This window comes from Ochlerotatus camptorhynchus, unplaced genomic scaffold (genome assembly GCF_037179485.1).
Source record: "Ochlerotatus camptorhynchus isolate MF236.1 unplaced genomic scaffold, CSIRO-AGI_Acam_v1.1 ptg000547l, whole genome shotgun sequence".
In the NCBI taxonomy this organism is placed as follows: Eukaryota; Metazoa; Arthropoda; class Insecta; order Diptera; family Culicidae; genus Ochlerotatus; species Ochlerotatus camptorhynchus.
Genome location: NW_027041030.1, coordinates 1015922 through 1031667, shown reverse-complemented (window position 1 = coordinate 1031667; position 15746 = coordinate 1015922). Strand labels below are relative to the sequence as shown.

The 15746-nt window shown below is 43.3% G+C and overlaps 1 pseudogene; it reads left to right on the top strand.

Moving 5' to 3' along the window:
• The window catches only part of LOC135713223 (uncharacterized), a 41918-nt pseudogene extending 27604 nt beyond the window's left edge, over positions 1-14314 (top strand).
• Positions 14315-15746: the final 1432 nt, after the last annotated feature.

Genomic DNA, 15746 nt, shown 5'->3' with positions numbered 1-15746 from the left:
TCGACTCCGGGGTAGACCTCGGACACGTTGGCTATTTGCAGTTGAGGAGGACATCAGGTCGCTAAACGTTCATGGCGACTGGAAGCGATTGGCTCAGGACCGAGTCCAACTCACTTGATCCGTGTTGGGCTGGGGGACAGCAATCTCTGTGAGTGTGAACAAGGTTACCAAGACGCCGATCACATTATTTGGTCTTGTGCTGAGCATCGTGAAGTCAGATCTGAGCTGTACGATTCCCTTCGGGCTCGAGGTAGACAACCTAATGTTCGATCGATGTCCACGTGCCCGTGCTACCACGAACCAAATTTTTCGCGATTTGGCAGGTTCTGCAAAAATGCCGAGAATACAACGTGCGCACACATCATTTGTTCATCGATTTCAAATCCGCATACGACACAATCGATTGAGATCAGCTATGGCAGATTATGCACGAGTACGGATTTCCGGATAAACTGACGCGATTGGTCAAGGCAACGATGGATCGAGTGATGTGCGTTGTTCGAATATCGGGGACACTCTAGAGGCCCTTTGAATCTCGAAGGGGGTTACGGCAAGGTGATGAACAAGACGCTTATTAGACCTGTGGTCCTCTACGGCCACGAAACCTGGACTATGCTCGTGGAGGACCAACGCGCCCTTGGTGTTTTCGAACGGAAGGTGTTGCGTACCATCTACGGTGGAGTGCAGATGGATGACGGAACGTGGAGGAGGCGAATGAACCATGAATTGCACCAGCTGCTGGGGGAACCATCCATCGCCCACATTGCAAAAATTTGGCGACAACGGTGGGCTGGGCACGTCGTAAGAATGCCGCACGACGACCCAGTGAAAATGGTTCTAGAAAGCGACCCAACAGGAACAAGAAGAAGAGGCGCACAGCGGGCAACGTGGATCGACCAAGTAGAAGGCGACCTGCGGACCCTTCGCAGACTACGAGGCTGGCGAAGTGTGGCCATGGATCGAGCAGAGTGGAGACGACTTCTTCGGACAGCAGAGGACAAAAAGGCCTTCAGTTGCTATCCATCTCTCAGACTGATTGGACGTTGTATCACCAGACAATACTTTCGAGCATCTTTTGTGCGACGCGCGTGTGTTTTTTTTTTTTGCCATGCGGGCTTTAAGAGCAAATTGTGTCGTGTTAGACACATCAATTCTTCCGAAGCGACCGTGTATATTAGATATTAAAAATTTCTTGGACAATGAGCTGCAGCTCGACATGTCACTGGTGAAAAGTATCCAGCCACATAATGTCAAGAACGTTGTGTATTTGGGTATGAAAAGTGACGTAGTGGCAGAAAGAATCGCTTCAGCTCATCACCTGAAGCATTTCATGGAATACGAAAGGAAGAAGATCTTGATTCCAATTTACGTTGAGAGCAGTGCGGTCGACGTGCGCTTACATGATCTTCCGGACGACATGGATAATGTGGCTATCATTGATCATATGCGTCAGTATGGTGAAGTGATAGCCATTAGAAGCGAAGTCTGGAAGAGCTATTTTCCCGGCTTTAGTAATGGAGTACGCGTTGTCAAAATTAAGCTTACTCTCCCCATCCCGTCGTACATAACCGTCGACGACGAAATTACGATGGTATCCTACCATAATCAGGTAAAAACGTGCCGTAATTGCGGGCGCAGATCCCATCCCAAACAACGTTGCTCTGAGGTGGCAACAGCAACTGCAAACGAGGACAATAATCCCCCAACTGATCAACAGAATAGAAGCATCAACAACAGTAACAGCGTGAAGAGCCAAACAGTCAACAAACAACAACCAAACGCAGCCAACGGTAAGCAGTGGCCCTCTCTTTCCAAACCAACATCTATTGCAGAGCAACAGCACAACAATAAAACTGAAACGAAACGCCAAAGATCGATCGACTCGGACACTACGAACAATGAAACGAAAAAATTGAACGCAAACGACTCCACCGGTGATAGCAGCTCGATGCCAGTGAGTGGTGATATTTGTCCCTATACGCAGCGCCCATATAGGATTCCAGATGTTTCACACATTGAAGATCCAGAAGAACGGTGTGCATTGATCGAGGAGAACAAGAGGAGGATTGATGCCGCCTATTTAGAGCAGCTAATGCATAAGAAAAAGAAAAAAAGTGCTTCCTAATTAAAATAAATTGTATATTTTTTCATAACATTCGGCTCCGTTGAGTCTTATTGACATTTGAGCCTAATAATAAAAAAAATATTATTAAAAAAAAAAAAAAAGGCCTTAGCCTGATTAATCTTGAAATCTGAGTTCATTGGCTTCACCTTTTTTTCCTTGTCACTATCTTCACCTTCAGAAGCACTGCCATCATCAATGTACTGCTGCAAACCATCATCTTTCCGAAAGACAGTGGACAGAGGTATATCTTCACTTTCTTCGCAAAACTTTATGAGAGGTCTGAGGCACCTTACTGCAGCCACCATGTTTGCCCCATGATCGTGGGTAACAGTTAGCAGTTGTTCAAGGCTCACACAGATTAGTTGCAGTTGTTCTTCTAGAACCTTTCGTAATTTCTCCTATGTTTGACGTTCGATCATTTCTCGAGCAGCTGAAAAAGCATGACCAAAAAATCGTTATCTTTTCTCAGTAAGAAAACATTAAATAATACACACGTTCCCATTTCCATCGATGTACTAAGGTTGATTCCAAAAACTTACCGGCCTTAACGGGAGGCGGAGTCGATCTTCAAACAAATTATCCTCTGTTTCAACTGCTTCTGGACTATTGATCGAGCCGCTGTTGTAATCAACATGACAAGTTTATCGCAAGTAAAGTTGAATTCAGCTGCCTTCCACAAGGGCAAGATAAGAGTTTTTACTCCTTCCCATTCTGGAAACCGAAGAGGCATATTGTGGACAGTTGCCAGTTGCAAAGCTCCCATCAGCACTTCGTTTCGTGAAGTGTCCGCAGATAATTTGGAGTTCCGTGTTTTTTTGGCCGGATGTTCGTCTAATGAAAATCTGAGTTCTCTCGCAAGATCCGGATGGCTACTTATCAGATGGCGCTTAAAGTTTCCAGGAACAAACGTTACCTGTGCGTAGCTGCATGGCTGATCTTCGTCTGAAATCGTACGGCATTGGAATCGTTCAGTTTTCTGCTCAACAATTTCCCTTTGCAGGGTTCGTTTTGCTCTCATGGTGACAAATTATCACTCAAAATATTGATTTTAAAACTCGTGATTCATGTTTTCGGTTTCATAAAGCGCTTTGTTTTCAACACTCTGAAAATGAATATTTGAGCATTTGACAGACAGATGAACTGGATCGAGAGTGAGAACATTTTGCTGCTCAAGCAACTCAGTGAGAGTGGTGAGCACTCACTCAACCTAAAGATTTGACATCTATGTTCATTGTCACATCGGTCTAATATGCCATGGTTCGAATTAAACCTCAGACCATTCAAATCGAAACATCATAGTCATGAAAACAGCAAAACGTAACAAAACATTGAGGTACTTTATTATTAAACCCTAATGAATTGTGTATAAGTAGGGTATAATTTGCTGAACGAAATTACGTTGAGTTTAGCTGCTAATACCTGCTAACTTGTAAAAAGCACCCCTTTTAAGTTGGTGTTGAAAAACAATAAATACGGATGTAAATCTTTTAAATGAAGAAATAACGATGTGCTTTCTTGAGCAAAAATGTGCATTTTTAGAGCACTCACAACTTTGTAGAACATTGAAAAAAAAAAATTAAAATTCAAACTAAAAAGTTGTGGTAAAAAACGGTTTTAAGGGGGTACTAGCGTTTGTATTCCTTTTCGACCTATAACATCGTCCACTTGAGAGATGGAAAATTGACGTCTTGGACAAAGTTTCTTAAAATGACTTCATCTACAATGTTTCCGTACATAATCATCAATTTCATCAAGAAATAAAAAAGTTATTGTTTATCTTAGTGTAATAAATGAGCAATTAATTTCACCACTGCAATAAAGTATTTAAAAATTGAAGAAACATTCTACAAGACATCAAAATGCTATACTCAATATTTTTGTCGCAAATCGTCATGTCCCTCTTTCTTTGATTTCGTCCCTCTGTGCGAAGAGCTGAAAATAAACTTAATTAATTGAATGTAAAGGGTCATAAGTTCACTTTGTAATTTTGATATTAAATTTTTTACACAGTTCCACTGAATAGAATATGAGTCTCCATCTGTTCCCTCGATCGATGCTCATTCTCAAATTGATCAGATTGTATCAAGAAATTTGACTCCCTCTGAGCAGGGTTTGGATTGTGACCCTTCTCATTCTTCTTCTTGACTGCGTCAGTTTGTATCAAATTGTTCGCATTTATTTTTAATTAACAGAAAAAAAAAGTATTGTAAAAAACATTCAGCGGAATATTAAAAAAAAAATAAAGTACGAACAACAGTCAACGTTATTTAGAGAAACCAAATCAAGAGCTTTATGCATCAACCTCGAACCTGACAAATGCATTTAACGAGCTAGTCTACTTTACCTATAGATAAATGATCCAGTTTTCAGTTCGTTTCGTCTTTGCTTGGTCGTTTCTCGTTGACATCATCCTACAGATATCTCTCACCCAAGAAGATAAAATCCTCTTCCATTGCTTCATTTGGCACTGTCGAAGAGGGAGTGAGAGAGAGCGATGACTTTATTTGAGGGATTTTCAGCCTCCTTTTGGCACTGCCGGTGGTGGGCGTCCGTCCCGAGAGCTTGGAAAACACAGAAGCGAACATGACAAAATCACTATAGGGCAGTTGTAACGGAGTAGCTGTCTAGTTGTAATACACAATTCCAGATTCAATAAAATTGATTGCTTAACAAGGATTTCCAAATTGCTGTTTGCATAGTTGTCGATTTTGTGTTGTATTGCCAATGTATCTAATGCATGTAGCAAATTAATTGAAACATTCCGGAACAACCATCGTGACAGGCTTTCTTCCTCCGATGACATCCTTGTTTTCCCCAAATGGTCTTAGTCTGACCTGACGAAGGAAACTTTAAAAGCAATTTAAATCACCAGTTGCGTTGGACAGCTGATGGCCAGCCAAATTGGGTTCATAATTCGATCCAACGAGTGCAAGTGACATCGACTGCTTCGCAATTTCAGAGCCATTCCCCCCTTTCAGCTTTGATGGGCTCCCACTTCGGTGCAAGAAGGGGCGAAGTGATGAGTGTCAAGAAGTGCAGAAAAATATTAACTTTTAAGCTCCGGTGGGTAGCTCTTTTAGCTGCTGCTGCTGCTTCTACTATGAAAAGTGGATCCCATTATTGTACGGACGAACAATCTGGCAACTGTAGAGCGCAAACAGTGTGTGTTCAGAGTGCGATAATAAGCTTAAGTGTCATAGTTTGGCACTATTTCATTTCGGAAATGGCAGTCGCAGGGAGTGAACATTGTGGGATCTAGTTAGGAATAGAAATGAAAAGTTTTTTTTGTTGAAAGCTTAGCGAGTTTGTGTCTATGGAAAGAGCTGGGGAATCGAAAGGAAGGATCTTCATCAGATTTAACTGTCATTGAACGAAAACAGATTGAGTACTTCTTAAATAATGTATCGTATACAGAAAAGAAGGAAACGCTTGCGGACTATCTATCGTTCCAATAATGTTCCCTGAAGACTGCGCAATTGTCCGATATATTTTTTGAAAATTCCTGAAATTCTTGGAATTTTAATAATTCCTCGGGACATCTTGAACTGTCACCAGAGTGGCTGGCAAAGCGGGGAAACCGGAAACCCCAGCAAGTAATAAGAAAATTGAAAAGCAACCGGGATAATCCTAGGAGTTCGACATGAGAACCGTGAAAAATAAATAAACCTAATCGGTGATTTTTTAATAACAGAGTTTCAGAGCAAATTTTTTTCTAAAAAGACTTGCGATGTATGCTGCATATTTTACATCTGTTATATATCTGTTTTTGTTTTTTTTTTTTATTTAATTACTCAGCGATAATTCTAACGAATTTTGCTCATCTCTTCCAATTTTGACGACATGTGCATACACATTTTCATGATGTTGAACATTGGGAACTAAATCGTACAAACCAAATCTTAACTAACCTGTGTTTGAGCCCGGAAACGGGGTCTTCCAAAATTCAACCGCAGGCAAGTATGATCGCTTTCTGAATAATTCCGCCCCTGAAACGATTATCACTTCTAGTCGAACTTCAGCAATGAACTCCTTCGTGATTGACCCAAGTTGGAAATCGGGAAGCACGCCTGCCCTATGTGTTATGGAAGCCCCTGATCCTATCATCGCAGTCGAGTCTATGCTGCCAGCGTTCAACAGTCGTCCCAGCCCTGCGTTTGAGTTAGGTGAGGGTGTCTTCCAAACTCCAACCGTAGGCAAGTACAATCAGCAAGCAACAACTGCTCTGTCTGAAAAATTCTTGGTTTCCAGAGTGCCATTGTGTATGTCTGCTCCTCGACAATTGTGGTCTGAAAATGACATTAACAGTATACCAGCCCCACCATACCAGAAGCCGAGACGCTCCACAGAAAATTCACCGGTAGCATCCACATTATCTGATCTAGTCCTGCCGAAGATTGACGACGTACACCATTATGATGAATCAACTTCTGTTTGTTTACTGGGACGCACTGTCGTTGGCATCATGGAAGCACCCGGCCCCACGCCACAGTCGAGCCATTTCAGCCAGCGACCAGCAGCCGTCCCGGAACTGTGTGCGGGCCTGGTCAAGGGGTCTTCCAACCACTCGTTTACGGGAAGTATGAACTCGTACTTGTGAATTCAACTGTTGATCCACCGCTTGGTTTCAGTTCATCTTCGCTTATGGCCACCACTTCGAGCCTTTCTACGCCAGTTGACCTTTCGCTGCCTGATAGTTCACCGTTCTCTCGTTCGGACCCTGGACAAGTGAAACGGGCTCACCGTCGTTTCATAAAGAACCCTATTTGTGATTTAAATTTGCGCCTTCGTGGTAGGCAACCAATGTGCTCGAATCAGTAATGATGGGTGTTAAGTGGGTGGGGTTTACACGTCAGTGATCAAAAGGTCAACTTACCGATCAAATCGCGAAGAAAATTTAGAATATATAATTTTAGAATCAAGAAATCAGAACCGGAATAAAAACGGAAAATAGGAAAATTGAGGCTTCTGGATCAAGAAAGAGCACCCGCTCGATCTTTCCCGTTCAGACAGCCGAACAGTAAAGTCTACATTTTAACAAGTGAATAAAGGGTGTCCACGATGAAATTGCCACACTATGAAATTGCTCTAACTTTTTAACCGTTGGGTAGAATTTAATGAAAATTTGGGTGGATTTAGTTCATAGTGCATTATTTACATCCTGCAAGTTTTAAAGTCCTGTGATCAAAACTCGCGGAAATGGAGTCGAAAGAACAGCTCGTGCGTGATAAAATCTTGCGCATTCATCACGAGAACAAGGATCTCTCGCATCGTTCCATCGCTAAAACGTTGGGAATCGCGAATTCCACGGTGTCGCGAGTGATTAAGCGGTTCGAGGAACGGTTGACCACCGATCGGAAGCCCAGAAGTGAAGGAAAAAGTATTCCGTACAACACCAAAAATCACAACCGCGTAGTTGGGGCCTTCAACCGAAATCCGAACGCCTCCGTTAGGGATGTGGCTAAGAAGCTGCACCTAAGCCGAAGTTTTGTCCAGAAGGCCAAAACTAAGGCTGGGCTTCGAACGTTCAAGGTAAAAAAGGCCCCTAATCGCGACGAGAAGCAGAACAAGTCCGCCAAAACCCGTGCCAGGAAGTTGTACCTCAACATGCTGACGAAAGTTGAATGCTGCATCATGGACGACGAAACATATGTGAAGGCCGACTTCAAATAGATCCCCGGCAACCTGTTTTTCACGGCCAAGGATAAGTTCAGCGTTCCGGAGCATGTCCGCACTCAGAAGATGTCCAAATTTGCGAAGAAATTCCTGGTTTGGCAAGCCATCTGCACGTGCGGGAAGCGGAGTGCACCTTTCGTGACCCAGGACACGATGAACGGACAGGTGTACATAAAAGAGTGCCTCCAGAAGCGGCTGCTTCCTCTCCTGAAGGCCCACAACGTCCCAACAATCTTCTGGCCGGATTTGGCCTCATGCCACTACTCCAAGGACGTGCTGAAGTGGTATGCGGACAATAAGGTCAATTTCGTGCCGAAAATGTTCAACCCTCCCAACACTCCGGAGCTCCGCCCCATCGAGAAGTACTGGGCGATTATGAAGCAGCACCTTCTTAAACGACCTAAGGTAGTGAAGACAGTCGAGGAACTGAAGAAAGTATGGGTTTACATGCAAAAAACGGTTGATTCACAGGTTGTGCAGAATCTTATGGCCGTGGTTAAGGCCAAGGTGCGGGCATTTGCGTATGTATTGTAAATAAAATACGATTAAAATGGTAAAATGAAGTTTAATAGTTATTTCTCAATCCCTGAAAATTTGATGGCAATCGGATGAAAACTTGAATTTTGCGAATCAATTTTGTGTGTGGCAATTTCATCGTGGACACCCTTTATCGAAGCTAAATACGGAGTGATAGTAAATCAATTGAAAAGTAATTTGAAAGCAAGAAGTGCAGTGAATTGAATTGAATAGTAATTTATAGTTTTTATGTATTTCCAGAGTTTATTGAAAGTAAATTGATAAATTAAGAAAAAATCGTGAGTCGTGAATAACTTGAAAATCCTGTAAAGTAAGCGCGTGGTGAATTTGATTGCAGTATATAAAACTAATCATAAAATTTTAATAGGGAAGAAAACGTGAGTCCAAATAAAAGAACTGATAAGAAATCAGACATTGCAGTTAAAAAAAAAACGTGAGGTAATTGCTGGAAAGTCGTTTATTTCGTGTTTGGGGGTACTAATGTGAATTTATCCACAGTCACCACACGTGAACACGTGCACTATTGGGGTTTTGGCGAGTGCGTTTCGTGGAGATTGTGCGGGCTGGAAGTTTCTCCTAGCTACGGCTTCAACAGCATCCAAAAGCTATCCGCGTGCTATCGGTGAGACTGGGGGCGATCCCCTGGGACTATTCTTCGCCTCGCGGCTGCGTGCCGCTAAGAATAGTTGCAGAGAGCGTGGTCATCGGTGAAGGAAGTTCGGCCTCGCGAGCACCACTCCGCTACAACGTGGTTGCCACAATCCGCGAGTAATCTGTACGGGGAAAGCTTGCCACCGCCAGAGAGAATCGCCCACGTCCCGGGTAGAAGGTATTGACCACCCAGACAACCAGAAGTCGTATAACAATGTACAGAAAGTATCGTAAATAACTACAGTTTAAGTCAACATCGCATATAAGTATGACATACATCGCATTATGTTTAAGTTAAATAGTATAGAATGCAAATTTCCGACTTATATACGACGAATCTTTTTTTCATCGTACTGTATCACAAATTAAATCGGATTACATCGTAAGGTTTTTCAAATTGAATTTGTTATTACAGATTGAATCGTATATAATGCCAAATCAACTCGTTTAAAAAGAAATTAAAATTTGCACGTATATGGCCTCCACTTTTGTAGGTATAGGCCCTTTTTTTGCATTCTATACGATTTTTTTGTTTGTATATATGTTTGTATATCACAGAAACAACTTTAAATATACGTACATTCTGGTTGTCTGGGCAGTCCCGATCAGAGCCCAGCAATCAAGTGCACATCTCCGACGTAGCCTGAAGAAGCCGCGAATCACTTTCCTGGTGCTAGAGAGCACCGAAGTCCCGCTCCGTGCGAACCGCATGGGCCTATGAGTCGGTATTTCGCCGGCCTGTATCAACGAAGTTTCATTCACCATCGGCGCCGAAGGCCGCCCCTTCCCGGTGCCATCGAACGCTATCTGAGCATCCAAATTGTGTGGTGGGTACACTGCATGGTCCCTGAAGTTGGCACTCCGCCCGGCTTGCATCATTGTGTGACGAACCGTCGTCGGAGTGGGCGTCAGCAAAATATCCGCCCACAGGAAACTGGGAGTCCCCTTCCTGAAGAGCATTCAAGTCGTCCGTCCGTGCAACCCGCACCCCTGAGCGTCGAACGGCGAGGACGTCGTTCTCGGTCAACCAGCCGTTGGCCGACCAGGTAACCTCCGATCAACGACGAGTCCTGTAAGTACCTGAACCGCTTTTTAGTACCCACACGAACACAACCCACTACCAGCATTAGTAGGGCAAACTATTATATTAGTAGGGGAAGAAATGGGGGGAATCTATTGCAAGTAGGTTGACTCACGTTCAGGGAACACACTTACTGAATGACGTCACCCGTTAGGAGAAAGTAGGAAAAGGGAAGGTTTTAAGGAAATCACCATGCAAACATAAATCCAACTTTTATAGACTTTGGAAATCAAAATTTAAGCGTTTCAATTAAACCATTTTATTGCATGAGAAATAAATCGTTTTCTATTATTTTTCAATCAAAACTTTAAATTTAGTTTCAATTTATTGAATCGGAATACCTACTATAATTCCAATTTAAGGAACTCTTGGGATTGTAAATTGGGAAGGAAGCTTTGAAAGGTTTTTGGACATTACAGGAGGTGGATTCCGTTGTGGGGTTGAAAAAGAGCTAGCTGGGCAATCCAACCTTGAGTTCTGGCAGACGACTCTCGGAATTTGGAGGCCCTACCAGGATCCTCCTTACACAAGTTACCATTGACACGGCTCGCACCGAACCCTCTAGCGGTTTACGAGTCTACTATCAGAACACCAGGGGGCTTATGACTAAATTGGACGATGTTTATCTGGCTGCGCTTGACGGGGAATATGACGTTTATGTATTCACGGAAACTTGGATCAAGTCAGTGCAACTGTTTGGCAACTCTTTTTCTGTCTACAGATTAGACCGTAATTCATCCAACAGCATTCGTACTCGCGGTGGTGGTGTCCTCTTCGCTGTTTCCAACGCATTTGCTTCCTGCGTGATCGCCGACGAACGGTTTACTACAATTGAAGCGGTTTGAGTTAAAGTCAGCCTCACTTCGCGGAACATCCTCATTGGAGCGGTTTACATTCCCCTGAACGTCGACATGACTGCAGCACAATGCAGCTTCATCTAGATGCTACTGAATTTGCATTGTCCTTGGCTGATATAACGGATGTGCTTCTTCTGCTTGGTGATTTCAATCAGCCTGGGCTTATCTGGTCACCCACAGGCCAGGGTTATGCGTTTTCAGATTCGATTGCATCTTCAACTACTCCTGCCAGCCACTTGCTTGTTGATGGCACGGCTTTTCATGGACTGAGCCAGATAAACATTGTTCCCAATGTCCAGTCTCGTTTTCTTGACTTGGTTTTTGTAAGCGAAAGTGATCTTCTGGACTGCGTCGTCGCTAAAGCGCCTGACGACATCGTTTCTCTTGACAATTTCCACCCTGCTTTGGATATATCTATCGTGAACGGATCTCAAATTCATTTTGATGAAACCTTGACTGCCACTCGGCTCAATTTCCGGAAGACCGATTTCCGTTTGCTGAGGCGTTCCTTGTCCCGGATCAACTGGAACGTGTTGAATGACCTTAATATCGATACTGCTGCCGTCAAAAATGTTTCTCGGCAATGACGTAGCATTGACAACTGAGGACAAATGCAGCCTATTTGCTAGGCACTTCTTAAGCGTCTTCTCGAATGACTCCCCATCCCAAGCAGAAATTGAGCGAGCCGTCCATGATGTGCCAACCGACGTCGTAAACATGGATGTTTTTGCCATAATGTACAAATGGTTCTCTCTGTGATGAGTAAAACCAAATCATCATTTTCACCAGGTCCGAGTGTTCTAAAAAACTGCTCCGATATCTTAGCTGCTCCGTTGTCCTTGCTTTTCAACCTGGCACTTCGTCAACAGAAATTTCCCGCACCATGGAAACGCTCTACTATGTTCCCTGTTTTCAAGAAAGGAGACAAACGCAATGTGTAAAACTACCGTAGGATTACCTCGCTTGGGGTTTAATCTAAGGTGTTTGAGTCGCTGATAAATGAGAGATTGTTTGCTTCCTGCAAGCATTACATTAGTACATGTCTACATAGTTTCTTTCCTGGCCGCTCCGTGGGAACGAATCTCGTCAGCTTTACGTCATTCTGTATGGAAAATGTATGCAAGAAACTTCAAGTGGATGCCATCTACACTGATCTTAAAGCTGCGCTAGCTAGCAAAGCTTGAAAAAATTGGATGTTCTGTTTCCTTCTGCAGCTGGCTTAGATCGTACCTCGTACAACGTGAAGTAACTGTATGCATTGGAAACTACTCATCGCACTGTTTCTCGAACAGATCAGGAGTTCCGCAGGGTAGCACTTTGGGACCACTGCTATTCTCTTTATTTGTGAACGATGTAACGTTTATTCTTCTACGTGCAGGTAAATTGATTTTTGCCGATGACTTGAAGATTTACCTAGTCGTTCGAGGCTATTCTGACTGTTCAGAACTACAAAACCATCTTGAAATCTTTAATGATTGGTGTGAACGTAATTTTATGGTCCTTTGCGTCTCAAAGTGCTGCGTAATTAGTTTCCGCCCGACGTTGAACTGCAGTCCCAGCAACGGTATAAGCAAACAAACCGGCAGTCCTAGCCCTTTTGTTTGATTATAATGTTGCTGGGTGTTAAAGACCTCGGTGTCATGTTGGATGAAAAGCTCGCATACACTCACCACTCCTGAACAACGATGGACAAAGTAAATATTTAGCTTGGATTCATGTTCAAGATTTCTAAGGAATTTCGTGTTTTAAAGCCCTTTACTGGTCATTGGTACACTCACTACTGGAATTTGCGTGTGTTGTCTGGAATCCCTACCAAGCAGTATGGAGTGGACGATTCGAAGCTGTTCAACGCAAATTTGTCAGCTACGTAAATTACCGCTGTCGTTTACTGGATTTGGATACTCTTGCTAAGCGACGAAACGTATCGCAGGTCGTCTTCGTTGATAAAGTTTAGCTCGCAGAATTTGATGTTCCTGAGTTGCTGGTCAAAATTAATCTGTATGCTCCTGCCCGAACACTCCGTGCGGAAAATTGGACTGGAAACAGGCGAATGGTCTCATTTACTGGCTCATATACTTTACACACGTCTTGATGCTGATACTCAAAGGTATTGGGAGCGAGCTCACAACTCTCGTGAAGCTCCGAAGTACGATGATATGTTGAAGTTTCTGCGTAATCACCTTGCAACCTTGCAACCTCTGATGTCATCGAAGCAGACGAGGATCGGAGTCTCGTCAAGATCACGGAAGAACGGCGATTAAGTCGAAATTCGGCTTTCCACTCTCCTTTCAAATGTGATTCCTTTAATAATATGAATCCTTCCCAAAGGCTTGAATCAGTTAAGAAAGCTGGTCTATGTTTAAATTGCCTTTCCTCTTCCCATTTGATACGGGCTTGTCTTAGCTCAGCTTGTCGTGTTTGTGGTCAAAAGAACCATACGATGCTGCATTTGCGTCCAGCAGGCAACGGTTCCAGTCAAGGACAAGATAACTCGCAATCGCAATCCACTAAACCCACTATTCTTCAAAGTCAGCCCTTAGTCGCAAATTTAAACAATTCCTCTGCTTCGCACTCGCAAGCTTTCGCTACCGCACCCGTAGTTGGATCCTCCAATTCCAAGCCAGTAGCTCTTCCTGCTAACGCGAATACTGATTGTAGCGTTGTTCTCATTTCAACTGCTTTCATCAAGATAGCTGATAGAGCCCTCCTGGAATGCTGCTCCGAACGTAACTTGCTCAGTGAGTTTTTGGCGCAGAGATTGGATCTACGTCGGCAGAATGACCTGCTTTTTCTCCAAAGTGTGGGACCTAGTGCGGCAACATCGAAGCAATCGGTGATGGTACTCATCCGTTCACGCTGTACGGATTAGGCTGTCGATCTAAAGTTCCACATCCTCCCGGAGTTCAAACCGATACTGCCATCAAATCGGATGATGGTAATTAACTGGAACATTCCACCATTTCAGCTCGCCGATCTTCGTTTCTTCGAGCCCAACCGCAACGATGCTATCATCGGAGCTGACATTTTCCGTGGAAGAACGGAAATGCAAAACTCTCTTTGCCGCTACCACGACCCGAGATCCCTCCGGACGATTTGTGCTTTCGTTGCCAAAGAAACCAGACGTTCTTGAATAGATAGTCTCGAAGCATCGCTATTCGTCATATTCTGTCGCTCGAATGGTGAATTCAGTTGAATCCTGCGCTGATGGAAGCCTACGAAGCGTTCATTCAAGAGTACATCCAGCTGCAACATATGACGCCGATCGACCCAAGCAACGAAGTGTTAAAGCCCGACGAAAAAACATACTACATGCCCCATCACTGCATCGTTCGTCCGGATAGCGCTACGACGAAACTCCGCGTCGTCTTTGCCGTCTTCATGCCCCACTGACACTGGCGTCTCACTAAACGACGCTCTAATGGTGGGCCCAGTCGTTCAAGACAAGCTGTATAATATCATCATAGTATTGTTGACGATTACTTACGGTACGGCCCCGTACTTTGCGACGCGTTGTCTCCAACAATGCGGTGAATAGACCCACCCCACAGCAGCTAAGGTGCTATCGAAGAACGGTTACATCGACGACCTGCATTGCGGGGTGACTTCCGAAGAAAAAGGGATCGAACTATGCCGGCAACTGATCGACCTCCTAGAATTGGCCGGATTCCAGCTGCACAAATGGGCATCCAACAACCCGACGATTCTCCAGAATTTTCCAGCGGAACATCGCGAAGACCGGAACCTATTGGAACTCGATTCGTCATCAACGCCTGTGAAAACATTGGGGCTATTGTGGCAGCCAGTCGACGACGTCTTCCGCTTCAAAATACCTGTCTAGTCCCACGACACTCCAATAACCAAACGATTGGTGCTTTCTGAGGCAGCACGCTTGTTTGACCCTCTTGGCCTAGTGGGGCCAATCGTGTTAAGATCCAAACTCTTCCAACCTTTTCTTCAATTTTCATACTGCCGTACTCTAACGGAACTATCTAGCTACCCTCTCCTAAAGACGATTCTCTAGCTAATAAATTACCATACTAAAACTTCATGTTAAATAACATTTCCACTCTGAAAATTGGCAACTTTGCGTATGAAGTAACATAAAAAAAAATTTTGAATATTAAATTATCAGATGCGTAGAAATATTTCTGATCAATTGGTGATAAAATTATTGAAATTGGTCTAGGGGCAGCTGAGTTATTAACGTTCAAAATCTTTCATAATTTTGTTACATGTTCCATTTTCAGTTTTCACAAAGTGTAGATATATATAGAAATCAAAATTAACTGTATTTGTTTTCGCGTTGAAAAAATTAAGTGAGAAATGATCGCTGCACATCTCGGACTTTAAGTGTAAAATTCATTGGTGTCGATTCAAATGTTAAGATTTACCTACTCTTTGCATATTTGTTTTATTGTTTATTTGTTATGTTTGCATCAACAGACTAGAAATACTCCCGATGATGTGTTGTAAAAAAAAAGTACATATTATACTTTGACTATATGTTTTAGTATTACTTCTACGTGAAGTCAACGATTTACATAGTTGAAGATGCTAATTTCAAATAACAGACTGTAGTGGTAATTTTTATACGATAGATGGAGTAGATGAAAGCATAGAGTTGATAGTTCCGTTAGAGTACGGCAGTAAGAAGATTGGATATAGATATTAGAATAGCGAGCTAGGACAACTTTTAACTTTTTTTCATCTCTCTTTACCTATCGTGGTAGGGGTAAACATATCGTGGTAGGGGTAAACAATAGTTGCAATTTCCAAACCTACGACTGGATGCCTTCCTTCAAATAACAATTGAAGTGCGGAA